Genomic DNA, 26,923 nt, shown 5'->3' with positions numbered 1-26,923 from the left:
GCCGACCTGCATGATGCAAGATCGTCGCTCTACCGTCCAGCCCAAGTGGCTGGGAAAGAGAGAGAGTCGCGGGTGTGAAAGGGGGACATGAATGAATATGATGATTGTGATAATGATGATGAAGAATTACATTATAATTACAAACACTATAATCTTCTCAAATACGCGCTAAAGAAGGCGAGAAAAGATACTTGACATTTCATGTTAGTAAGACAACGTGCTTCTCCTGGGCGCCACAACAACGCCATCACTGTCGACGCCACAACGAAGTCACTAATGGCGCAACAATGAGCTCAATAGTGACAACGCGAAGTCACTGGCGTCGCAATGACGACGTCACTGACCTGAAATAAAGAAGCCACGGGTATAGCAACAATGAACTCACTTGCGCCGCAACAGTGAGGTCACTGACTTCCGCGAAATCACTGCCTGCTCAACAAATAAGTCACTGAGATCGCAACAGCGTCACTGCTACACTTCAATAAGGTCACTAAGGTTGCCACATTGAGGTCACTGGAGTCGCAGCATCGAGGTCATGGCCGAGGCGAAAGCAATCACCCGCGCAAAAACTCATCAAACTTATAATTTAGATTCAAACTTCAGTCTGACGTCCTAACAGGAAGACTTCAGCCAAGAAGATGATGATTCTGCGACCAACAGAACCAGGGGGATTCATCATCTCTAGTGGATATAACGCTAATAGTCTATCCTCTATCCTTGACTAGAAGAGGTGTTTCAGCAATCCGTCCTCTCAGCTAATGCGCTTCATTTTGTACGCCATGATTCCCAACGTGCAAAATGAAGGGTACTATGAAAAAGTATCGGCTCAAATGTCCACATTTGTGAGCCGATACTCTCTCTCTCTCTCTCTCTCTCTCTCTCTCTCTCTCTCTCTCTCTCTCTCTCTCTCTCTCTCTCTCTCTCTCTCTCTCTCTCTCTCTCTCTCTCTCTCTCTCTCTCTCTCTCTCTCTCTCTCTCTCTCTCTCTCTCTCTCTCTCTCTCTCTCTCTCTCTCTCTCTCTCTCGTTTTGTTCTGCGATAAATTGTTGACATACGTTTATCTGGTCAATACACCACCGTCCATGATGTTAAGACAAGCTTCCTGAAGCGAATGGTCGGACTTAAGTCCGTTATTGCTCATAGCTGAATGACCATGTAAATATTAGCAGATTAGTGTAGTTGGCAGTTAGAGTAATGCTTTAATGAATCTGTATATGCATTTTACAACACGCTAGCACAGCTGCCGTTTATTTTATTAATGTCTGTAGACAGACTTCCAGGCAATTTATTTATGGCGCTAACACGTTCACGCATGCAGGGTCCTTGCTCAAACTAACTCAAAACATGAACATTCAAAACCACAAGCACTCACAAAAAACATAACTGCATAAAACCCCAAATGAACACACACACAAACACACACACACACACACACACACAAACACACACACACACACACACACACACACACACACACACACACACACACACACACACACACACACACACACACAAAATCACAAACACAACCACGAACAAACCAGCTAATGAGCTGTTGTGCAAAGTTACAGAATGCCATGATTTGAGTAAATTATGACAATCTTGCAAGCGTAATATTGACACAATAAACAACATTAAATATTTAATCTCTCTATATATACACTTTACCCGAAGGAGAGGCTATATTAAAAAAAAATCAAAGGCTTCCTACATTTCGTAATTTAACTCGGAGCATTCAAGATGTTTGTCAGTCGTTCATATTACAGTAGGTCGTCTGCACTCATGACGACCAGTGTGCCGAGTTGGAACAAAACATCATCGTTCCGTTTCTCTAATTGCCCTTTCGAGAGCAAAATAAGCAGTTAAGGTGTCATTTACCGCCGCCGCTATAACCATTTGGAACTGGAAAACGCCTCTAATGACTCTTGTGCTGCTCCTCCTCCTTCAGAAGCTTCGCGCGCATGAGTCGGGGACATCGTAATTCTCCAGAAGGGAACACCAAGAGAGAGAGAGAGAGAGAGAGAGAGAGAGAGAGAGAGAGAGAGAGAGAGAGGGAGGGTTAAGTCTCAAGATGAGACAAAAGGATGCTTGGTGAGTAGAACTCAAAGAGTAGACAACGATGCAGCGAAGCACCTGCCTGTTGTTTACACCAACGACTCCTGTGTCACAGACACCAGGTGCGAACGACCGAATCTCAATATGTTATCATAGCAGGATACATCATCGGAAGAAAAGGCATATAATCTGTAGTCAATTAAGACAATAACAAACTAGAATGGAGTGGATTTAAACACTGCAGTGCTGCTGGCTAACTTCGCTCTAGAACAAAAATCAGGTTGTGAAACTATTAAATCCTGCCACGTGTGCCCTGACCCGCCCTTCACCTGACCTTCTTTTATCCATTTATAAGCAGCTACACTGCGTTTTCTGTTCCGAGTTGCTGAATCTAAAACAACAGTATTTGTGTCACGACCAAATATCATATTCACTCGAAAAAATATATCACTTACGGGCTATTCATGGCCATGACACCTCTTGGGTGGCTCTTCATCAATCATCAATCGTATTTGTGTCAGATCGGATTTGGCCCTTACAGGTAAAACTTCATTTTTAAATCTTTTCGCGTGTTTTTTTCTTTTTACAAAGAAAAAACATAAAATATACAGGAATGTGGGAATGAAAATTTGGGCGCATTGGCAGGAAAGGAGAATATTTCATTTCCTTCCTATTCCTTGAGGAAAAGGAAAGGAAATGCCAGTTTGAAGGATTCTTACCCCGCCTCTATTGACATCTACAGGACTGTCTCTCCTGTAAAAGAGTACGAGGTGTTTGCTTGTTAATTAGTGTCCGAACACGTAAAATCTTAATAGCTTTTCATGTCTGATTAGTGGCCCTTAACCTAACTTTTATTCAATCGTCGAGACAATCTTGGAAAAGGTGGATTAACATCCCACTCTCCGTCAACACACTGCTAATGACAAGGTGTTGGTTTAACCCAGAGATACACTCGGCTGATGATGGGGTGTCCTCCTTCCCTAGTTCACTCAACTAGTGATGTAGTGTACTGTTCCTCCCCAGGTACTCGCAATTAGTGATGAGGTGAAATGTTCCTCCCCAGGTACACACAATTAGTGACGAGGTGAAATGTTCCTCCCCCCAGGTACACGCAATTAGTGATGAGGTGAAATGTTCCTCCCCCCAGGTACACGCAATTAGTGATGAGGTGAAATGTTCCTCCCCCCAGGTACACGCAATTAGTGATGAGGTGAAATGTTCCTCCCCAGGTACTCGCAATTAGTGATGAGGTGAAATGTTCCTTCCCAGGTACACGCAATTAGTGATGAGGTGAAATGTTCCTCCCCCCAGGTACACGCAACTAGTGATGGGGTGTAATATTCTTCCCCAGAAGCACCTAACTGGGGATGGGGTATAATGCTATTTCCCCAGATGCACCAAGGTGGAGTGTAGCTTTCCTTGCTACAGACTCGTAGCAAAGTAACTTTCCTTGTAACTCGTAGCCGGTGATGTGCCTAAAATGAATACATCCAGCATGCCATAGGTACTGTCTTACTACCCACATATAGTTAATAATATATTTTGGTCTATCTCCTAAGATACACTTTGTTAGTAATGTTATTTTTCGATCACATTGCTAAGCAAAACATTTCTCTGGTGCAGTAAGAACTTGGTCGTTAGAATGCAATAAGGAATTAATGGTCTAACATTTGATCAGTTTTCAATTTTAGCTCGATATGCCCAGCAGAAAAACGCTAACCTTTGGAGAAAGGCTATGTTACCCAAAATGACCACATGACGTACATCCACTAAGTTATGCTTCTTTAGGTTAGGTTAAGTTCGGTCATATGTCTTCGTAAGTTTTAACTAAAAATAAAAAAAAAAATCAAACATAATGAAATGGATAGCTTTATCATTTCATAAGAAAAAATAGAAAAATATATAAATTCAGGAGAACTTGGCTTATTAGACAAATCGTGCCTTGCATAGTAGGCCGAGTACGGCGTTCTGACTACAATGTGACAGTGTCAGACCACGGAGGAAGAATTGAAATTCCATTTAGTTTCAATTCTTCCTCCGTGGTCTGATACTGTCATATATATGTATGTATGTATGTATATATATATATATATATATATATATATATATATATATATATATATATATATATATATAATATATATATATATATATATATATATATATATATATAAATTATATAGTAGCTAAATTATTTATTAATTAAATAAAGTCTCTTGAACTCCGATATTTAAAATTTGTGTAAACATATTCAGTTTCATGTTGTCGAGTGAATTTACATATATTTCGTAAGTTGAGAATAAAAGAATTTTCGCATAAAAACCACCATAAAATGCCTCTTCAGAATGCATAATTGTTATTCAAGATTTTTCATATGTTTTAAATTCAGCCCTTAACTGTTATCTGTAATGGGAAAAATATGTAGATAGAAACCGATACGAAACATAATTACATAAAAAACATATGAATAAAAATCAATTCATAACTTCTATTGGATTATACAAGGCAGATCGTATTTATATCCCCCCAACCCATTCATACAAATTATATATATATATATATATATATATATATATATATATATATATATATATATATATATATATATATATATATATATATATATATATACATATATATACATACATACATACATATATATGACAGTATATGGTCTGACATTGTCATATATATATATATATATATATATATATATATATATATATATATATATATATATATATATATATATATATATATATATATGACAATGTCAGACCATATACTGTCATATATATGTATGTATGTATGTATATATATGTATATATATATATATATATATATATATATATATATATATATATATATATATATATATATATATATATATATATATATATATAATTTGTATGAATGGGTTGGGGGGATATAAATACGATCTGCCTTGTATAATCCAATAGAAGTTATGAATTGATTTTTATTCATATGTTTTTTATGTAATTATGTTTCGTATCGGTTTCTATCTACATATTTTTCCCATTACAGATAACAGTTAAGGGCTGAATTTAAAACATATGAAAAATCTTGAATAACAATTATGCATTCTGAAGAGGCATTTTATGGTGGTTTTTATGCGAAAATTCTTTTATTCTCAACTTACGAAATATATGTAAATTCACTCGACAACATGAAACTGAATATGTTTACACAAATTTTAAATGTCGGAGTTCAAGAGACTTTATTTAATTAATAAATAATTTAGCTTATTCATACTGCATATAACGACTTCATTGTAAAGCCTGACTGTTGATTTACGGGATTAATTACACTGTAATGGGTTCTCTCCCTCTTTCATTCTCCCTTTTTTTTTAAGGTTTCTCCATTTTTCTGTTTTCATTGGTTATTGCTCCCATTGACCCACTTTCTCACCCTCTCTTCCTCATGTTACCTACTGCCACTCCATTTCTCTCTCTCTCTCTGTTTGTGCTCCACTGTGTTACTGACGCCGGATAAACCACACGAAGATTCCAAGAACCTCGCTTTGGACTTTGCTATTTAAAACTTTCACAGTAATATCCTTTATAACCCATCCCACGCATATGAAATTAAGTGACTTACGACCTTTCATTCCCTCCTGGGAACTAGCAGGTGGTGACTGAGCGAGAGTGGCTTGGGACAGTTGGGAAAACAATGTTATTGGGGCTTATTCGCTGCATTATTTATTTTAGTGATAGATGTATATGAAGAGTAACTCGTAGCTATTATCATGTGGTTTCGACTTCGTCCTCTGTCAGGCTATTTAATTATATTTAGTATGACAGTCATATCAGCCTGGGTGTCTGCAGGCTGATATGACTGGTAACTAACGTCACTAGGTAATTCAACTGTCTTATTAACATTAATACGAATAGTCAACTGGCCGCAGTCATTCTGCGTCGGAAAATGTTTTTGAACGGAAGATTAGTGACTTTAGTCCTTAATAAGACTCGACGCCGCGCTGCCAATGACGTATGGGGCAATTATCGTACCGTTGTTGCGCCGGAAGAACACAATATTAGGAGCAGGGGCGGCATACCCCACACGACAAGGATAAAGCCGCGTGGTGATGGCCCGTTACTCTGTTTATTTACACTGAGAGTTTAGTTTGGCCATGAACTATGTTCAGTATTAGACTACAGTTGCTGGTTGGTCACTAAGCAATTATGTTGTCCTTAATAACTCTCCTGTGATTGATATACCGTAAGCCCAATCACAATGATAATATCACATTCATACAGTTGGCTAGACCTTGGGGTGCCCACACACACACACACACCCGACCTGACCCAGACTCTGATATTATTACGTATTGATCTAGTGATATTCTGACTGCTCTGACCTCAACTGACCAAGGTCTGCCTAGGTCATGGCATACATAGACTCTCCACTTCTAAACAAACTTATGACCAGGTCAAGCTCTTGATTCTATTATTCCTATATCTAACCAAGCGTCAAAAACAAACTGATACCGATGGGAGGAAGGGGGGAAGATGACCAACAAAACTGGTTAAACTCTTAGGATTCTGAGTATTTCTTGCTCTTTCTAGATGCACCAAGTTTTTTGGTGGGGTGTTTCGGCCCCTCTCAAAATACACCCAAGGCTCTGATGTAGTGGTGTATTCCCCCTTCCAAGATATACACAAATTTTGGTGGCGTCCTTTCCCCTCAGCAGATATTGTTGTTCAAAAACAAGGAGCTGCTTTACCCTTCTTAAATACACAAAAGTGTTCATGGATCAAGGGTGCTAACTTTTAAGATGCTGTCAGCTTGCGATGGGAAGCTTATCTCCTTAAGCATGCACAGTCGATGTAGTGTGGTCTTTCCTTCCTTCATACGCCTTATTCGCAATGGAATGCAAACCTACAATTCTGGGTAGTCAGTTGATGGAATAAAATGTTAAATTCCACAGAATCGGATAGTGATATGACACATTCCCAGGATTTTTCTTGTTGGTAAGATTTACCATTCAGCATTCAAATTTAATTAAAAAACACTCCCTCTTGAAGTAAAATATTAAATTCCAGCTAAGTTTAAGTTTGGTCCGATAAGCGTCTTTTCAATATGAATCTAGAATCAAGAACTCTAGAAATCAGGAAAATCGTAAACAAGACCTAGCAAAATATGAATTCTTCAGAGCATAAATAAATACAAAAATAAATCTATTTGCTTACAACAGGAGCCATGCAGTAAACGACCCATTTATAGCGCATACTCGTCCCTAAACGACCTACTCCTCATATTCATACACTACGAGTCATAGTGAGGACGCTCGCTCAGTTCACTCAGTAGATAAGTGAGATTGAGTGAATGAGTTTTTGCGAATACGAGTATTGGTTGGAAACATGAATGAGTCGAGTAAATGCCCCGCTCCCCCTATTCATGCTGTGTGAATAGGGGGAGAGGGTCAAAGAAAGTGTCGAGTCGAACAGTGTAAATAAGATGGCGATAGAGATTCAAAAATAAAGAGGGGGGGTAATTAGTTATTAAGTGGAGTGAGTAGGGGGTGGGAAAGGAGGAATTAAAAAGCTGAGATAGAGGCATGTTGTGTAGAGAAATGTGAATAAGGGTAAAGAGGAGAATATGGGTATTCAAGAATGTGTGTGTGGCGTCGACTATGCCAGAATACATCGTACCAGGTCAAAGGGGGAAACCGTATACATGGAACATATTCTTTCCAAACTGTTATTTGCTTCGTGCGGAGTTCAGAGGCCCATCAAAGGCTCTATAATACAATAGCACGTTAATTACTTCGCTTCCTAGTATCGACATTCTTGGTGGTAAACAATATTGCAGCTGTCGCCCTGGTTATGGGGCTAGAGTTTAGGTTGGGAGGAGGGTAGGTCTGGGGCGGAGATGGGGGGTTCTGGAGGTAGAGGGGAGTGTGTGAGGAAAGTGGTGGTATGTGGGCTGTGTGAGGGAGGTGGTATGTGGGCTGTGTGTGGGAGGTGGTGTGTGTGTGAGGAAGGAGGAGGTTGGCCTGGGAATGAGGAAATGTGTGTGGTGTAAGGTGTGTGTGTGTGTGCATGTGTGTGTGTGTGTGTGTGTGTGTGTGTGTGTGTGTGTGTGTGTACTCACCTAATTGTGCTTGCGGGGGTTGAGCTTTGGCTCTTTGGTCCCGCCTTTCAACTGTCAATCAACTGGTGTACAGATTCCTGAGCCTACTGGGTGTGTGTGTGTGTGTGTGTGTGTGTGTGTGTGTGTGTGTGTGTGTGTGTACTCACCTAATTGTGCTTGCGGGGGTTGAGCTTTGGCTCTTTGGTCCCGCCTTTCAACTGTCAATCAACTGGTGTACAGATTCCTGAGCCTACTGGGTGTGTGTGTGTGTGTGTGTGTGTGTGTGTGTGTGTGTGTGTGTGTGTGTGTGTGTGTGTGTGTGTGTGTGTGTGTGTGTGTGTGTGGATACAGTACACTGCCCAAGTCGTGCGTGCGAGAGTTGAGCTTCGGTTCTTTGATTCCGCCTCTCAACCGTCAATCAACTCCAGTTCAGGTTACCTAGCCTATTGGGCTTTTTCCTATCTACATCTGAAAGTGTGTATGAAGTCCGCCCCCACCACATCACCTCCTAGTGCATATGTTACATCATATCCATTTGTTTACTGCTCTGTCACCGAAAAAAATATCTCTCATATCTCCGTGGTTCCTTTCGGTACTAACTTCTAGACTGTGTCCCATTGCTTGCGTGCTGCTGTGTGTGTGGGAGGTAACATTGTATTCATAGAGTGAGAGAAGGGGGAGGTGTATACATGGGGTGGAGTATACATGTATGGGTAGAGAGATGGGGTATTCATAGAAGAGAGGTAATGGTTTGGTGTATATGGGATACGGGAGGTAATGCTCTATACATTGGGTGGTTTAGAATACATAGCGGAACATAGTGTGGTATACATGGGCAGGGAGAGAAAGTTACGCCTGTTATTAATCGTATATATATCACCATAATAACACACACACACGCACACACACACACACACATACACGCACACACACACACACACATACATACACACACACACATACACACACACACATACAAACACACACACACACACACACACACACACACACACACACACACACATACACACACACACACACACACACAAACACACTCACACACACACTAATATTGCCCAACCCCGCGCGTGCGCACTAACCAACAATTAAAAGTGAAAAAGCAATAAATGTCCTGCGCCGTTGTGGGATTAACATAAAGACAAATATACTCTGACGATGTAAAGGAATTGTCCAGAAAAAAAAACATTCCTAACGTCAAAAGGGAACAATCTCTTCAACAAATACACACAGTACCAAATACAATATTCGATCATTTTAATACAACCCTTCACAATATACCCAAAATTAATACACATATACAAGCAAGAGGCAGCGCATATCTTTGGTAAACATCGAAATAAATAAACCAAAACCCAATGTAAAGGAGTACAAAAATGTCCATGACATAGAAAACGAGGCGGGACATGGCAGGCAAGGGTCACTTAAACAAAATAGTTCTGACACCCCCATCAACAATGAATCAAAATGACAAGGGTAGAGGGTTCTCTTCCTCCTCCTCCTCCTCCTCCTCCTCCTCCTCCTCCTTCTCCTCCTCCTCCTCCCTCTTCCCCTACTCACCGAGATTCGTTTTTTAACTTTAGCTTTTCTTTATATATTCAAAGGAAGGACGAATGTATTTGTTTTGTAAACATGGTCCACACACTTCAGCAGACCTTCCTGTAAGTTACATAAAGAAAGAATACTTATATGTACACACACACACACACACACACACACACACACACACACACACACACACACACACACACACACACACACACACACACACATATATATATATATATATATATATATATATATATATATATATATATATATATGAAAGAGAGACGTAAAATAATAAAAGAATCTAAATATCGCCTGTCAGACTTCCTTCTCATTAATATATACAGACCAAAGCAGATCTGATAGAAGTGAATAGTGATGTATAACAATGTCTCTTGTATAATCCATTATCATCAAGACTAAAATTTCAGCTTGAAAAGAAGACATTGAGATTATTGATCCTGATAATGACCCTCTCATCCGGACATTATCTTGGTCTAAAAGTGCTGCTAGAAAGATTTCGTGTAGTCACTTTCTAAGCGGCTGTTAAGTTCAGGAAATTATAGTATTAACTTTAAGCTGCTTCCATCACGATGTCTCAGTGATGAGAGAGGCTGGATTTATTCCTTCATTATTTGATTTAATAATCAATTAGTTGCTGTAATATATATATTATTATTATTATTATTATTATTTTGAGCTAGTTATATATTTTTGGTAAAGTGTATCACATTATTATTATTGAATTATTTTGATTAGTATTACAATTATTGTAATTGCCAGAATATTTTGATATTTATTAACCATTACCAAACTCATTATCGATATTTACTATGATTGCAGGTAAGGGCGATGAAACTACCTTCAGCATCGACTGTCTTCTGAATCCAGGTATTTCTCCTTTGTTTTTCATTCTCGAATCTTTAACGCGGTCTCCCATTCCCGCGGGTGAGACATTAGTTATTCCGGGGCACCTTACCGGTATCTGTGGTCGGTGTAACACTGTATTTTTCACGGGGCCGACACACAGCGAATTTTCTACACTAGATCACACTGAGGTCACAGCGCTATCACATTTCTCGTGTTTTTTCTACCGCCGCGTGTGTTATGAACCCCGATTGTCTCGTGACATAGATTAGAGTGGGAGTTATTCCTCGTCCTGGCATTATGTTAACTAACACCGCGGGTATAGCATGGTTTGGAGTGTAAACCAGAGTCGTATGAGGGAGAAGAGGCGCGGGTTGTGGCGGGTTGTTTGTTATTGTGTTACATATTCGGTGGATGGAAAGATGGCGGCGACGAAAGACTTTCACACGAGAAAGGAGTTCGACGAGATCATCATTGACCAATGAGAGAGGAACAAGTGCTTAGTGACGTGACGAATCATGTGCTTAGTGAAGACGTCTCTTGCAAGTGTTGGGTCGAAGACGCTGCTTCAAGTTTATGCTATAGTTCTATGTGGCTTAGTGAAGGAAGTGACAGAAGCAAGTTCTATCAGGTAGAACTGGGCAATTGCTGTGCCAGCCTCGATACATTGAGCCAGGAGCGACGTTCTGAAGCCAGTGTGGGTGGTGTCGACCGTAGAACCCACAAGAGGTTTTGTTTGTTCCAGGTGAGGAGTGTGTGACAGGTGACCCAATGACCTCCACACGCAAGTCAGGAACAAAAATTTCGACAGTGACAGTCGAGAGAGGATCTGTGGGCGACCTGGAGGAAGGTAACCCTAGCCGCCATCTTGATTTCTGGAGGCAAGCATAGGCGCACCATATATGTAGTTGTGATTTATATTAATGCTCAGTGACTTTAATAACTCATGTTTATAGCAAATGAGAAGTAATATTGTGGAATTAAGAGATGATAGCAAGATGGAGGTGAGAGTGACGGATGCTCACTACCCAACAGTTAGTGGACAACTGACAGAGTAAAGGGAGATCAGAGTGGTCTCGCCCGCGGCGGGGGAGGACACTTGGCAGTACGGGGACTGCCAGATACCGCCAGCGGTGATGTGTTGGAACTCTGGTGAAATGGTTTTGTTTAATTTATTTTCTAGTTTTTTTAGAGGAGAATTATTTTGTTTTATGTAAAATTACAGGTTCGTGTGTGTTAGGTTGAAAGAGTCCCTTAGTGGTGCTATTACTGACCTGTAGGGAATAATTCGTCAGAGAGGAGAGTTACCCTGAGTAAAAGAGGATTGATCCACAGTTGTTATCCACTAGAGATCATTTGTCATCTTTATTTACTGTATATGTGACGCAGTGAAAGGAGGCGAGAGTGTCCATTTGCTTTTGTTTAGCAATATGTACTTTGATGCAGGCGATGAGTCACAATAACGTGGCTGAAGTATTTATTGCCTGCGTCACCTCCCTCATCACAATCGACTTGAGAATGGTCCAGGACGGACCAAAACGTCGTCGTCCCTTCACCTTCTAGTGTGTGTGGTCTGGTCAAATGTACTTTGATGTTGATGGTGATTACAAGATCCGTATCCTGCAGAGGAGCAGCCCAATGTAGGCATAATTCGTCACAACGAGAAACTAGGGAGGAAAAGTGCTGGTAGAGACAGTGATGATTTATGTTGACCAAACTGTTAAGCATATTGTTGAGGGGAAACTCTATATAGACTAGTTAGTTTGATATAACTGATGTGAAGGACATTTTGATGAAATGTTTATAATACTGATTTTATTCCATTCTTTTTTGGATGATGTAGTTTTATCTTGGAACGTCAATATTGTATCCCGCATCACATGCAGGATTGCTTCTGTCAGGAGTTCTTTGGATGGTGGTCTGAATATCCCTCGACCCGCTTAGGTCGAGGGAGGGGGTAGACGTACCGTGCGCGCTCCGTTAAAATCGTGACATTAACCGGGATTCTTAGGACTACTGCCGTGGATTACTGATTACAGACATAACAAAGTGCATAGTGACCCGCTGGAAAATTGAAAATAGTCATTAACAATAGAACTTTGTGTTAAATAGAGAATAAACGGGAGACACGTGTGAGCCAGTGAACGAGGCTTTGTGTACATGCGTGTATTAGGAAAAACAAATAGTGAACGGTGATTCGTGGAACAGTGATGTGGAACGGGTATCACAACAACATATAAGTTGGAAGTGATGGAAAATCGTGCATAGAATATTATAAATATAGAATACTAGAAATATAGAATAGTGGCAAGAGGCGGCATCAGTGGTTATAAATCGGGTAACTGGAAACTGGTGACATCAACCTGGGACAACAAGCGGTCACCTGTATTCACCGGGGACCAGCTTCGCTACCCTACGCTAAGTACCTGCCATAAAGTTTGAACAAAATAACATACATAATATTACTAATATACGGTATACATATAATATTATAAATATTAAACATATAAATATATACATATAATTTTATAAAGAGTTAAAAGGACTGACATCAACAAGTGATCCATACAGTGACTCTCAAATACAACACAATACATCAGACAATGGAGAGGTGTGGCGAGTGTTCGGGAGTACTGGGAAAACGTAATGCAGGCGTAACGTGCTGCATCTGTAACATAAGATTTCACCTGGGCTGTACAGAATTAGCTCCAGGATGCATAAAAAGGCAAGGAATTTACTGGATTTGCAAAGATGACAGATTAATGTTAGAGAACATAACTAAACTGATGAAAAACATTCCCGAGTCACAGAGATTATCATTCACAGACAAGTTACCAGTGATATATGCGGACTGGGAAAAGTCAACATCGGATAACTACCAAAACTCAGGAACAGATAGTTTGGAGAACCGCAGCAGTAGTGTGGAGGAGGAGACTATTGTGGTACAAAATAACAGCAATATTGCAGAGCCAGATAATATAAACGATGAGAGCAACAGTGAGACAGAGTGCATAGATGAAGGAATTGGGACGAAAAACGGAGATGGCTCCAATAAAGAGGTAGACAAGACACTCACAGATATAAATACCTTGAAAAACGCAAAAGCGGAACACATTTGCAAATTCTACGCTAAAGGAATATGCAAATATGGAAAATTAGGAGCAAAATGCCATTTTCTGCATCCTCGAAAATGCAGGAACATGTTGGAGAGGGGTACATGCCGTTTTGGAACAGGGTGTAGATACTTCCACCCTAAATTATGTCAATTTTCAATTAGGGACAAAAAATGCTACAATCTTCAGTGTCCGGAATTCCATGTGAGAGGTACAGAGCGTTATAGACGGGAAGATCAATATGACACTACTGGAAATTTTTTAGAGGAAGGCAGAAACAGAGTAGTAAATATAAGAGAGAGGAACAGTCAGATGGAACCACTACAGGATTACAGAGGGGAACAGAGATACCCACAAGACTGGAATTCAAATTACCAACAAGCACACAGGTACTACACCAGACAACACCCGTCCTACTACCAAAACTGGACGAATCACTTCCAAAACGACACACCCTGGACGCAAACACAGTGGCCTCCTTACCAGAGCCTCAGATATTAACACCAAGTAAGGCTTCCAGCACTTCCACTAACACGATAACATCATTTATATTTGCCAACATCCAGGGTATAAAAACACGCAAAACCAACAAAGTTCAATTTATAGATGGTCTCCTTCATGAGGCAAATGCAGTGTTTGCAGCCCTAACAGAAACCCACACAAAGGACTACCATGATGGTGAAATATGGATCTCAGAGTACAATCTTTTCAGATGTGATAGGAAACACCGGCTTCAGGGTGGGGTCAGCCTCTACATCAAAGACACACTCATCTGTACTGAGCTGCTAAATACCTCAAATGATATGGTGGAAGTGCTGATAATCAAAATAGAGATTTTAAATGTAGTTATTGTCCTTGTATATAAGTCACCGGAGGCAAACCCTCAGCAGTTTAAAGAGCAACTAATGAAAATAGAACACTGCTTGGAAAACCTCACAAATCCAGCTCCGAACATCATCCTGCTTGGGGACTTCAACCTAAGGCACCTGAAATGGAAGCACCAGGCTAATACAGTAGTATCAGAAAGAATACCAGGAAGTAGCCTAAATGAACAGGCACATGCAAATGACCTGCTACGGATGTGCGACAGGTTTGAATTAAACCAGCAAATAGTAGAACCAACTAGGAAGGAGAACACGCTGGACCTCATTTTCACTAATAATGATGAATTGATCAGGAACATAATGATTACAAATACCTGTTACTCAGATCACAACTTAATTGAAGTTATGACAACCATGGGAAGTAGACCTTCAAAACCAGTCCAGATTCCCGGTGGAGGAGATTTCAGCAAATTCAACTTCAATAATAAACAGATAAACTGGGAGCAAATAAACCAGGACTTCACAGAAATAAACTGGGAAGAACAGCTAGAAAATGCAAACCTGAACCAGTGCCTGGAAAAAATAAGCTCAGTAGCACTAGAAATATGTTCAAACCGCATACCTCTAAGAAAAAAGAGGAAGAGATGCAGATTGGAACGGGAACGTCGTTCCCTATATAGGCGAAGAAAACGAATCGCGGAACAACTTGAGAGTCGCACCCTATCTCAAGAACGGCGAAGAAGGTTAGGTAGAGAAATAGAAACAATTGAACGGAAGCTACAAGAATCATACAAAACCCAGGAGAGGCAAAGAGAGCAAAAGGCCATCAGTGAAATAGAAAGAAATCCGAAATATTTTTTCTCCTATGCAAAATCAAGATCAAAAACCACATCTAGTATCGGGCCCCTGCGAAAGGGAGATGGAACTTTCACCGATGACAACAAAGAAATGAGCGAGCTACTGAGGACGCAGTACGACTCTGTTTTCAGCGAGCCATTAAACACACTAAAGATTGATAACCCAAGTGAATTTTTCATGGATACGATACCAACATTAAATCATATATCAGACGTCACCCTATCCCCACTGGATTTTGAAGAAGCCGTAAACAGTATGCCTATGCACTCTGCACCAGGCCCGGATTCTTGGAACTCCATATTCATAAAGAACTGTAAAAAACCACTATCGCAGGCCCTCCACATTCTGTGGAGACAAAGCCAAGATACTGGCGTTATTCCTGATATACTAAAAACAGCAGAGATAGCACCACTTCATAAAGGAGGAAATAAGGCAGAGGCAAAAAATTACAGACCGATAGCACTAACATCGCACATCATAAAAATTTTTGAGAGAGTGCTAAGAAGTAAAATCACAAAATACATGGAATCACAGCAACTCCATAACCCCGGACAACATGGTTTCAGAACAGGGCGCTCTTGCCTGTCGCAGTTGCTGGACCACTATGATATGGCATTAGATGCTATGGAAGACAAACAACGCGGATGTAATTTACACAGATTTCGCAAAAGCTTTTGATAAATGTGACCATGGTGTTATTGCTCATAAAATGCGTTCAAAAGGAATTACCGGAAAAATAGGCAGATGGATCTACAATTTCCTGACCAACAGAACCCAATGTGTAATAGTCAACAAAATAAAATCCAGCCCATCAACCGTGAAGAGCTCAGTCCCCCAGGGTACTGTGCTTGCTCCAGTACTTTTTCTCATCCTCATTTCGGACATAGACAAGAACACAACCTATAGCACTGTATCATCCTTTGCAGATGACACTAGGATTTTCATGAGAGTAGGCAACATAGAAGACACGGCGAACCTCCAGTCAGATGTAGATCAGGTCTTTCTATGGGCTACAGAAAATAATATGGTGTTTAACGAAGATAAGTTCCAGCTCATGCGCTATGGAAAAAATAAAAATATAAAAACGGACACCACGTACAAAACTCAGGCAAATCATAACATAGAACGAAAAGGCAATGTAAAGGACCTGGGTGTACTCATGTCGGAAGACCTTACCTTTAAAGAACACAATAAAGTAGCCGTCACAACTGCAAGAAAAATGACAGGTTGGATAACAAGAACTTTTCACACTAGAGATGCTATACCGATGATGATACTTTTCAAAACGCTTGTGCTCTCTAGGGTAGAGTACTGCTGCACAATGACAGCACCTTTCAAAGCTGGAGAAATTGCTGACCTGGAGAGCGTGCAGAGATCCTTTACTGCTAGAATCCACTCAGTAAAACATCTAAACTATTCGGACCGACTAAAGAGCCTAAAACTGTACTCCCTTGAGCGCAGGCGGGAGAGGTACATAATAATTTACACGTGGAAAATATTAGAGGGGCTGGTCCCAAACCTGCACACAGAAATAACATCACATGAGACCAGAAGACATGGCAGGATGTGCAGAATACCCCCGTTGAAAAACAGAGGTGCAACTGGTACTCTGAGAGAGAACTCTATCAACATCAGAGGTCCGAGACTGTTCAACACGCTTCCACTACACATAAGGGGCATAACTGGCCGACCCCTCACAGTGTTCAAGAGAGAACTGGATAAGCACCTCCAAAGGATACCTGATCAACCAGGCTGTGACTCATACGTCAGGCTGCGAGCAGCCGCGTCCAACAGCCTGGTTGATCAGTCCGGCAACCAGGAGGCCTGGTCGACGACCGGGCCGCGGGGACGCTAAGCCCCGGAAGCACCTCAAGGTATGATTGTGTTTATTTATTGATATATGTATATTCATGTTAGGTGATGGTTACAGCAAGCAGTTGCTTTTGTTACTAGAGAAATAATCTAATATGTTAGCCTGAGGTATATGTGCAAAAACAATACAAGCTATTTGATGAGTAATGTTGATGTGTAATGTTGATGTTTAATGTTGATGAGTAATGTTGATGAGGCTGTAACCTAGAATCGGGAGAAGAATTGAGACATCATTCTTATTTATTGTATGTCTTTGAATTAAATGTTTGTTGGGAGATTCGTTTCCTCTTGTCCTCTGTGAAACTTTTTTTAATTGAGAGAAGTGATAACTTCGACCTACAGGTTAAATAATGAAGAGAAATTACAGGAGGAACTATTTGAGAGGACTGAGAAACGTGTGGGGGGGGGATTGAGTCACGTGTACTCACCTAATTGTGCTTGCGGGAGTTGAGCTCTGGCTCTTTGGTCCCGTGTAGCTCAGTTTAGGTGTGATTACACGGCGACAGGCGAGTGACTGAACCTGCTGCTCCCGAATTATTGACGTAATTCTTCCCTCACAATTCAATACGAATCCGGGAAATTCCTAACTACTGGTAAGGAATATGAATCTAGAACATTACTAGTGGAAATATTATGGTCATTTAGGAGGCCACAACATGGTAATTGCAATATTATTTTGATCTTTTCATAACAGGAATGTTTCCTCATGTTTCTCTATTTTATAAAGAATTAACTGTTTCTTAAGGCTATTTCCCAATTTCTAAGGGTTATTTTCTTAACCCCATTTCCTGAGGGTTAGATTTTTATTGATTAGATGGAATTTGTTCATTTGGGTAGAAGCCACGAACTTGATAGTTAGTGTTATTAAACACAAGTGAATATCTTTGAATACATCCTGAACCTGTATTGAGTCCGGTAATTTGGTAGGTACAGGTCTTAGGGAAGAGAGATGTGTTTAATATAATTGTTTCAACATTACATAATTAATGATAGAAGGATTACGATAATAGAATCATTTTAAAGATAGTTATAGGACAATTATTGCATTACGGAAACAAAATGATGATAAAGATAGCATGATGACGTTAATAACTTGATAACAATAATAGCGTGTTAACAAGTATAGCACTGTGGTGGTAATAACAAGATAACACTGATAGCGTGATGACGTAATGACAAGATGACGATGATAGCATGATGACGTAATAACATGATGACGATGATAGCATGATGACGTAATACCTTAATGACGATGATAGCATGATGACGTAATAACATGATGATGATGATAACATGATGACGTAATAACATGATGCCGATGATAGCATGATGACGTAATAACATTGTGACGATGATAGCATGACGTCGTAATAACATTGTGATGATGATAGCATGACGTCGTAATAACATTGTGACGATGATAGCATGACGTCGTAATAACATTGTGACGATGATAGCACGGTGACGTATATAACATGGGATGATTAAAAACATAATGATCAGCATATCATGATGAAGATATCATACCGACTCATAGCATGGCGATAATTAGGGAATACACACTAGATTAGAATGAAGACGACGATAGCATGATAGCATTGATATTATGATAACAATTACAATATATGCAGTGTGCTATAAGCTTCAGTGGTGTCTCCACATTGATATTTGATGGCAATATATATAACACGTTTTGTCCATTATCGCTAAAATGAAAAATGTTCTTAGTTAATTAGGAGCGTTTTTATAACGAACATTTTATTGGTATTTTATTGACACAAGTTTATTAGAATAAAAGCTTTAATTCATATTTTATGTGTGAGTGTGTGTGTGAGTGTGTGTGAGTGAGTGTGTTTGTGTGTGTGTGTGTGTGTGTGTGTGTGTGTGTGTGTGTGTGTGTGTGTGTGTGTGTGTGTGTGTGAGAGAGAGAGAGAGTGTGTGTGGCTGTGTGTGTGTGTGAGTTTGCAAAGTTAGTCTTTGCTTAAATTAAAATATGCAAAATGGAAATTATAACTGTTCAATAGAATATATATATTAATGCACTAGAAATAAATCGCATATACAAATAATTGTTTAGAGAATTTTGCGTATTCGGAAACGGTGCCTTGAAAGAGTATTTTGAATATTCAATAATTATTATCTAAAAAATAATAATTTTTTTTTAACAAATTCCCACTTTTTTATGGTTTCTAAATTTACAGAAATGAGCTCTGTGACAATGAACATAATTTCATTTATGCTAACTGTTTCCAATGAAATAACCATCCTTTATTCCAAGGGAGGCCGCAGAGCAACGTCCTGGCTTCTTAAAAGTTCCTCGTCTAATTGTTGACTGTCTAAGCTGATGTGCAACTTTCCTTCTCTGAGTCCTTATAGTCCTACAATGTGTCCCAGTAACCTTCCCAAACTCTGGTTGATCACACTGGTTTAATGATTTATCGTGGCTGTTACCATACCTTGTACACTGCTCATATAAAAACAATAAACTAAATATTTCAAATCCATGTTTTCGGGCCCAAGAGTTTGTCTTCAAGCCCAGTTAACACATGAGAGCACTGACAAATACACTAATTTAGTTTCATTCAGAAATATTAATTAAAGCCCTGCGATTTTCTATTAAATACATTAGATGAAATAATTTCCATAAATTTCCCTTGACTCACCGAGCAACATTTTATGTTGTCGGAGCAAATCTGTCGTTACTGGGCAACTGCTCATTTGCCCAGATCTCTAAGCTTAACTTTAAGCTTCTCTAAGTCCACCAACAAACTTTTTTTTGGGAGGTTCTGCTCGAAATCGTGAGAGGTCGTGGATAATGATGGAGAGGAGGGAGCAAGATTACATTTATCTGTGTATCAAGATTTATATATTAAGTGCTGGTAATAAGTGCAGTTCTTTTTCACGAAATGAAGAATTTATATGATTCTGGTAATTTGTACTAATTCTGATGAAATATTGGATAGAAGAGACTTTCTGGTATATTGTGATCAATTTTGATTATATTAGTAGGAGAATATATATATATTGTTAAGTTGTGTTTTATATTGTTAATTTGTGCTTTTTATTGTTAATTTGTGCTTTTTGTGGTTCTAGACTGACTGGGATAGAAAAGAGATACCGTTGCAATGTTTTCGTATTACCTTCTTATTATGTATATTTGTTTTTCTGAATCAGCTGTATTTTGGTCGATCTGTTTACATAACTTCATCCGGTTGTTTACAAACATGAAATACTTTTATAATAATGCGAAATTTCTTTATGAATTCCGGCGATGCGTCTCTGTGATAACTGATATGCAAGCCGTATGCACAACATTGGTCAGACCCTTATTAATCCTGCAGCTGATTCCATGTACTTGTGTATCAAATGCATTTATAATTTCCGTTGTTTGAGATAGTAGGCCAACTCAAAAGATGCATTTATAATTGTTAACGTAATGCTTGTTTACAACAAAAAATTCTTAGAAATAATAAATATTATTACATACTGGATATTAGGGTTCTATGAACAGGTATTTAGGGCTTCTGTTCAGGATTTCAACAAAAAGTTATTAGTGAAGCACTGAAGAAATGTTCGAACGTCATCAGTTGTGACTCGTGTGTATGGTATCCTTCACTCTGTGAAACTGTGAGATTTGGCGGCTGGATTAAAAAGCATTTGGTCTTTCTTTATTAGGACTGCATATGCTGTGGCTTTGTGTTAATCTTTGGAGTGATAATCTGTTTGTTTACTTTCATGACGCATCTGCTCACTTTGTGGGTTCGTCTGCTAACTTTTAACGTTTATCTATGCATTTTGCGAGATCATCTGATGGTTTGTGTGTTCTATGGTTCTGAATTGTAAGGCATTCTATAATGCTGAATAATTATTCGAACGTACTGCTACTCACAACAAAATATGTTAATGCTGCTTGAGAGTATGATGATACAATATAGGAAACCGTTGAGTTAATTCGTGGTATACAGTTTTATTAACTACCTGGTATACAATTGTGTTAACTCCCTTGTATCTCGTTGGGTTAACTCTCCGGTAAACTATTGTGTTAGCTACACGGTATACCATTGGGTTAGCTTCCCAGTGAAGGGGAGTGTACGAGGTGTACGAAGCCACCCTCTGCACAGTCCATACTCTACATTGCTCAAATGTAAGGAGCAAAAATGTGTGAATATGCAAATGACTTGGCGACGGCAGATATGAGCTGAGGCGTCGGGTGCCGTACTCAAGCTGATTGTATCATGTAAGCCAGCTCTCTCTCTCTCTCTCTCTCTCTCTCTCTCTCTCTCTCTCTCTCTCTCTCTCTCTCTCTCTCTCTCTCTCTCTCTCTCTCTCTCTCTCTTTCTCTCTCTGCTTCCGGTGGAGTGACCCTTGTTTCCTTATTACATCTTTCTTTCATTCCCTCTGTCTTCGTCGTTGTCTCTTCTATCTCTCTCTCTCCCCCTCTTCCCTTATGTCTCTCTCTTTCCTCTTTGTTCACTTCTCCCTTTCTCTCGTCTCTCTTCCCTTGTTTCTATATCGCTCTCTTTCTCTTCTTTCATCTCTCCTCCCCCCCCCCTTACTTACCTCTTCGTTTCCTCTTCCCCTTCACATCTTTCTTTTATTTACTTTCCTTTCCCATTCTGCATCTTCCTACACTTTTTATCTTTCTCGCTATTTCTGTTTTTCTCTAGTTTAATTTACCTTCCTGTCCCTTCCATCCATCGTTCACCTTCCCTCTTAACCTTCCTTACCTTTCCCCTCCCCTTACCCTCCCCTTTACCCTTCCTCCATCTCTACCGATCAGTATTAGCGTGTGGTTCCAGTCTGGCCATAGGAACTCCATAATTATATTAACAAGACCAATATTTCAGGGACTTCACTTGGCGGGTCACCACCACCCTTGAACGTGAGTGGAATGTGTTCGTTTTTCTCCTTGAGGAGAGGAAAAGGTGTTCCTTTTTGGGGGATTTTGGGAGGGGGGTAGAAGGGAGGAGGCTCTCATTTTCTGGGGAGAAGGGGAAGAGGATTGCTTCTCTTTGTGGGAGGGAGAGAATAGAGGTGTTCTTTCTCTTTTGGGTGGAGGGGTGAGGAAGTGTTCGTTATCTTTGGGAAAGAAGACATGGTTCCCTCTCATTTTCGTTGCGAAGTGTGGGTACCTTTTTCTTCGGGGAGGATAAGATGTTCATCTCATCTGGAACGTCTAAAAATAAAACGTGAACGAAAAGGTTGGGAACAGACATATCCAGGGAGAGAGAACGTGACGGTGAGAGTGAGATAATATACCATCGTGGAGATAGAGCATGAGGGGAAGACCAGGTGAGAGGGGAAATGTGCTCTTGAGAATTTAGATCACACGAACCTAATTTGCTAATGGCTACAGGTCTCCCAATGGTGATCACATGTGTTCACCCCTACACTGCTAGCCAGTTAATGTCTCGTCAGGATGTCTCTACTGCTATTTGTAATTAACCTTCCTCCTGATGCTGATGGTATCTTGCGATGAGGTCTCCCAATGATGTCTTGCTATGAGCTCTCTCAATGATGTCTCGCAATGATGTTTCGTAATGATGCCAATTAACGTCCTTGTGATGTCTCTTGATTTTTTGTAGGATGTGAAATTGTTCTCGAGATGACATAGCTCCATCATGTCTTTCATCCTGTTGATAGTAATGGCTCTCTCCCTGTTGATAATTAGGTTACTCCCCATGTTGATTACAATGCCTCATTCTCCTGCTGATTATAATGACTTTCCTTGCTGACGGTAGTGTTATCTCGTAATATGTCCGTCTGCTGATATCGTACACTTTTCCTGCCGCCCGTGATGTTGAAGTATCGTGATGTCGTCTATCCTAGCGATGATGTTCCGTGACAATGTCTCAACTTCTGACGATGTATTTCTCCTTAACCAGCCTTAGGTGCAGAGGCCAAACAGGCTTTAACCTGGGTTACAGGTATCAATGGCAATAAAGCAAGAGCGTGCGTTAAACCATTCGTCTGTGTGTGTGCATGTCTGCTTGCTTTAGTCTGTCTCTAGCGGAGTGAGTTAGTGAAATGGAGAGAAAGAGGTGTAATGCAAGCAAGCAAGAGAGACGCGACCACATCCACGAGAGCCAACGAAAACACTTGAACGAGTGAATTAACGAACGAACGACGGATAATCGATCAATACTACCTCCAGCGAGACGACAAACACGGCACCCACCCCATCGTCCATGTCTCCGTTATCGAGGCCTGTGAGCTCTATATATAAAACATTCTGTCCATGGGTAACTTTTTCTAGGAATGTAAGAGGACCTTCCCTTCAGATAAGCAGGTATCGGAAGGTGTGATGGGGCCCTGGGTGCTGCTGAAGCGTGTGGTGGGCCTCTGGTGCTAGGATACGAGACGGGCCATGAGTGCTACAAGGAGTTATTGGCCCAGGGTGCTGGGAGATGCGAAGGGCCCCGGGCGTTGGGAGAAAGTCGGCCCACTCCGGTTGTAATTAGAGTTGGGTTCAGGACCGGTGAAGTTAGGAAGCACAGATCCAGCCTGACGCTAAAGTTGTCGTGGTGTGCTGGAGAAGCAAAGTAAGGCTTCAGGGGAAAGGCTGAGGCTTATAGTATACGAGATAGCAAATTTTAGTATTTTTAATAATGAAAGAAAAGTAGAAATTTACGCTTCTCTGGATTAAATAGACGGTGTGGCAAGTATTGAGATGAAACAACTTTTCTTCTCTCTTTAGTCCTTTCAAGTCATATCAATATGAACTTGTCACAGAGAAAATAAATTGCAATAACTATGTAGAAAACTAGTGTTTATGGCAATAAATGTATATATATATTGATATTTATATATATTTATAATTGAATTGAATATCACAATATAATGGTATTAAGAATTTAGTTAAAGATATTTTCCAGATTCGAAATGGAATCTGAAAGTTAATACAAAAAAGTGATGGTAAAAGCCAACTAATTTTACTAAGAGCTTTTCCAATACATATACCATGTTATAGTGATTTTATTATGTATTCTCGGAGACTATATTAGTGGAATTATTGTCCACTTGTGAAGTAATCACTTACCCGGACATATAACAACTAATAAAGCATTTATCCACGCCACAATTCATGTCTTTCTATTCTAGACTAACATGCTTCCCTAATATCATGTGAGGGAACACAACGCTTAAATAACTTACATGTTCAAGTAATTCCACTCCAGTATGGGGCAAGTTCTGGAGCAAGCAGTTGTGTGAGAGCGAGTGCAGCGCTCAAGGTATCGTAGAAGGCAATATACTGCCCAGGTTATGAAAAAAGTAAGAACAGTTATCTGGTTATCGCATAAGCGGATACAGTGCTCGATTATCAGAGAAGAGAATACAGTGTTCTGATTATCACTCAGGTTAGAGAGAGTGAGATAAATAGATAGGTAGGTGGATATAATATAAGTAAACAGAATATGAAACACTATGCAGCTCAGCGTGAACTTATGAGAGAGAGTTGGAGCCACTCGCCTAAGACAAGTTTCTAACAAGGCGAGATTTAGTCAAAGCACTAGGAAGATGCTGCCGGGAAGGGAAGTTAGTAATGGAAAAAGTTTAACTTTTATGATCACAGTTAGTGTCGCGCTTACCTAGAAGGAGGTGAAGGGCACATAAGAACAGTCCAGAAAGGAGCTGAGTGAGCGGAAAAGGGTGGAAAAGTGGTATCTTTGAGATGGACATGTAATGGGAAGAGTCCTAATGTTTTACATGGAAAAGATGAAAACAAGCTGGTAGATTTAATTAAGAAAATTAACGAGATAACTGAACATCTGAAATGAGTAGTTTGTAGAGTGAAGGAATTTTACAGCAATACTAACATCTGTCTTAAGGAATTGGAAGCCAGAGGACATAAGAAAGACTTAAAATATAACAAAATTCAAAGTCCATAAATTGTATAGGAGGGCCAAAAATTTCATAAATAAATTTCCCCTGACGCATCTCTTAATTACGCCATATATGAAAATTTTACGAAATGTATTCAGACGAAAATATATATAACGACAGTCGATAGGCTCCTCCTTGAGAAAATTCATGTTGGGACTTTCTTAAATTTTGTTAAATATTAACTGGAATCCGTTTCCACCTTAACTTAAAATATATTTAGTTACAGTGTCTTAAAGTCGTTATTAATTTGGATCAGACGCTAAGAACAAACAATGAATGTTCGAAATAAGACCAACAGGGTATTCAGGTTCAAATGTTAGCAATGTAAACATAAAATATTATCCCTAAATTTGATCTTGCCTTCTTGAGTCCGTACATGGATTATGCATTGCTGTTTGGGAACATTATAAGAGAGGGGATGTAAACTCACTGGAAAATATACAAGGAAGGATACACAAAGTGGCTATCAGTAGTTGACATAATTTTTCTTCTTTTGTTCCTTAATATGAGTGGACATAATTAAATGTAATAATACCCGAAACTGTTATCGGAAGATAGAGTGCAAAGAAAAAATATAAATCCAAGTTAGAACAAATTACAGTGAATTCAAACTGGGTAAGTTTAAATATAGAAAATAAATAAGAAAAACCAATTCCGGAAACAGTGAAGCAGACCCGTGAAACTAGTCTCCAAGCAACATAATACAAGAAAGTGCATTGCAGAGTCTCGAGCATAGATTAGATAAGTATATGAGTGCAAGATGTTGGATAAGAATAAGATCTGCTTTGCTTATGCCAAAAAGCATCCTTCAGAATCCCAAATTTTTATTCTCTGAAGTTCTTAGACTGAAAAGATTCGGAATAGACCCCAACATTGAGAAACTTAATTTAATGAAACATAATCCAAAATAGAAAGGACATGAGAATGAACGAAAATTATTGAGAATAGCCGGTGTGAACACACACAAATCAAGTAACGATAAACAAGCACAGGTAAATATAAAATAGATACCACTAGCGTGTACAAAAATATCAGACACTGAGAAAAATATTTGCAGGTTACGACACCGGAGAGTATTCAGGTCAGGAAGCACATATTCCACCATTACCCTCAGGCAGTCTTGTCTCCACGTGACCAACTTTAACCATTCCCTCGTCTCTGACCCTCTAGGGTCAGTGCGATGCGTTCTCCTCTATTTGTAGTGAGCTTTCTGAGTGTTGTAAGCTATTCTGATGGCGATGCGTGGCACTCGTTCCAGTGACGGTGTGACCGTTCCAGCTTATATTTGTGTCTGTTGCTTGTTCCTTGCGTGGTAGGTATTATGCGTTACACTGAGTCGTTGGGGTAATGATTGTTGACTTATTTAACGCTCTGTTTATGAGAACGCCACAATTACCCATTCAGTTCTGGTTTGTTGTTATCTTTCACACCCGCATGCACGTTGGCTAGGAGGTCAATAAACACACGCACACATCAACATGCAACTGCCATCGCTAATCATAGATTTTTTTGCTTTTCTCAGGCCAGTTTTTCTGTCTCGACGAGCATATATACCTTCTTGTTTTCAAACAAATAACGCATTCACGATATGCACAGATCAGTGGATTTTTTGACGAATATCAGTCAATGGCGTCTCTTCTAATCTCACACGACGTATTCTCACTTGAGTGCTAGGCACTAGTGGGGTGATGTAATGGGTGATGTACTCACTTGAGTGGTAATTCCAGCTAGTGTGGCAAGTTGCATGGTGAGATTGTTGCTTGAGTACTAAGTCTTGCTGGTGTTGTGACAT

The 26,923-nt window shown here is 39.8% G+C and overlaps 1 protein-coding gene across 1 annotated transcript in view; it reads right to left on the bottom strand.

Annotated features, from left to right (window-relative positions):
- Positions 1-26,923, bottom strand: part of LOC123768688 (nephrin) — a 293,699-nt gene that overhangs the window by 105,071 nt on the left and 161,705 nt on the right.

This window comes from Procambarus clarkii, chromosome 83 (assembly GCF_040958095.1).
Source record: "Procambarus clarkii isolate CNS0578487 chromosome 83, FALCON_Pclarkii_2.0, whole genome shotgun sequence".
Classification (NCBI taxonomy): Eukaryota; Metazoa; Arthropoda; class Malacostraca; order Decapoda; family Cambaridae; genus Procambarus; species Procambarus clarkii.
This window is presented reverse-complemented; position numbering and strand designations above follow the sequence as displayed.